Source organism: Euprymna scolopes, chromosome 28 (assembly GCF_053919585.1).
Source record: "Euprymna scolopes isolate OS-2025 chromosome 28, ASM5391958v1, whole genome shotgun sequence".
NCBI lineage: Eukaryota > Metazoa > Mollusca > Cephalopoda > Sepiida > Sepiolidae > Euprymna > Euprymna scolopes.
The window spans coordinates 73,477,653-73,480,152 of NC_136509.1; positions in this window are offsets into that span (position 1 = coordinate 73,477,653).

Below are 2,500 nucleotides of genomic sequence, written 5' to 3' on the forward strand. Positions count from 1 at the left end.
CGGCACTGATGAGTTGTGATACAACGAAACAGGACTGTATGTCGATGACTAAAATATATTTTATATATATATATATATATATATATATATATATATATACAGGGTGACCCCCCTCCAAAAAAAACAAACAAAACAAAACCTAAATGAAGGTCATCTAGAACGGAGAAAAAAAGGCCAAAGACACTGGTGTTTTGATGTGATGTTTTGAATATAATAAACTAGTTATGACCAAAGTTTCATTTCATTCGGGCAAAATACTAAGAAACTGGGCCAAATTAGATTTGGGGCCCGTTTTTTTTGGTCACCCTATATATATATATATATATATATAGAGAGAGAGAGAGAGAGAGACAGAGAGAGAGAGAGAGATAGATAGATAGATAGATAGATAGATATAGATAGACAGACAGACAGATAGATAATCAATAAAATATATAAATATTTATATATTTTGTCTATTTCGTATTTATTGATCTGTAGGAATACAAAGTATCTTGAAACTGTTTTCTGAAAGAACAGCATTTTCGACCGTTACTTCTGACTTTCACAATGTAATGAAGGATGTGTTTTTTTTCGGTGAGTGGTGATAGTAAGGGGAGGGGGTAAAGTGTTTAACGAATTAGATGAAGAAATGTTTGCATGTGACCATTCCAGCGTTTGCAGACTTTACATGACTTTGATTCTAGGCAGTGTCTGAACGGGTCTTAAGACGAAACTGAAATTCAGGGAATCTTGTATAATTACTGGCTTAATGGCAATGCATTAAATTCAGTGTTAATCGAAAATATATACGCTTTCAAATCCGAGGTTGCCTTTTACAATAATCCAAAGCTACTGAAAATTGAGGAATATTGATTGATTGATGTTTAATAACTATTCTTAAAATTTCACAAGAACGCGGAGATACTGGAATTTTCATGATGGGTTTTTATCGCCTTTCTCTACTACTACTACGACTACGACTACTACTACTACTAATAATAGTGAAAGATTAGGAGATCCTGAATTAGAAAGCTACAAGAACCTGGAGGTGCTTGAACTTGACACGATGCTCTGTAATGAAATGGAAGACAAGAAGAAGAGTATGTTGAAATACTCAAACTACTCCTGAAATCTCGACTGAATGGTAGGAACCATTTATAAGACTTGAAAAACTTTCGTGTTTTTTAGCAGTGCAAAAGCAAATGATGTTTCCATTTCTGAACGTCGATTGTACAAGCAATTGATCCTGAGGAAATTGCAAAACAATGTACAGACATATTTAGCGAAAATGAAGTTCAGATGTTTCTTATATGTCGGTCGAACAAAACATAGGCCCCCCAACAATCAAGCACAAGTAGTATGCCCGGCAATATAAGATAAGGAAATTTTCGACACGGTTGACTAATTGTAGATCTATAGAGCGACAACTACATAAATTCTTACAACGAATAGACAGTCGATGTAGATCCTCTGATTTCTTTCGCATGCGGTTCAAGAAATCATGGCCCCCAAAAACTCGCCAAAGTAGTTGGTTTTGCACTGGAAGGATAGCTGCTAAGGGGACAAATCTGAGTCATTTGGATTGTTGCTGGCACGTTGCATCCATTGTGTGTGGGCCATGTTGATCAGTAAGGTGTCAATATAACCGAAATTCATGGGATTTTGGTGTAATTCGGCACAGTGAAGTTTCTGTTGGATGGACAAAGGATGAAGATGGAACAGCTGGATGGAGACACACGGAAATTATTAGTCAAGTACGGAGGAAGGACTTCACTCAAATTCTAATATGTTTAGGCTGTATATCACATGGAATAAAGTGAGAAGACGGCTGATTGGGAGTGTAGAATGTGTTGTGGGAGTGCTTAAAAGTATGTACCACCACTTGGCTGACAGTTATGAAGTGTTGCAGCAGTGGCAAAAGAGGAAGAACCAGCTAAAAGAAAAATCACTGGAAGATAAACAGAAGTACTAGGAAAGAATCGAAGCAGAAAAGGTGGAGGAATTTGAAAAAAAAAATGAAACTTTATGATCGGTTTGAGCGAGATACTAAGTCACTAAAATGTTAGAACACGTGAAGTTTTCTGTCTGATGATGATTTGAAGAGAGACAGAAAATCTTAAATTTGTTGCACAGGCACTAAATACAAATATAATCAATAGAAACATCTACAGGAAGAATTGTTCTGATAAGTGCAGGTTGTGTGTTGTGACCCATGAAAGTTAGTACGTGTTCTACACTTGCTCTAAAAAATGTACAAACGACGCCATTACTGCCATCCGTAGTTGTCGTCGTCTCACCACATTTTTGAACAATTACCTCTGGCACGCTTTGGGTGGGATTGAAACCGCTATCTTCAGACAATGTTCATCTGGAACCGTAGAGATTCAACGTCTCTATATATATAATCCAATCGGTACGGACCCGACTATGGAAGATCAGATAATGAATAAATGTGGATTTATAAGAACAAAGAATCCAACCTTGATCCTTCTTCGGGGCCCGTGGCGCAGTCGATAGA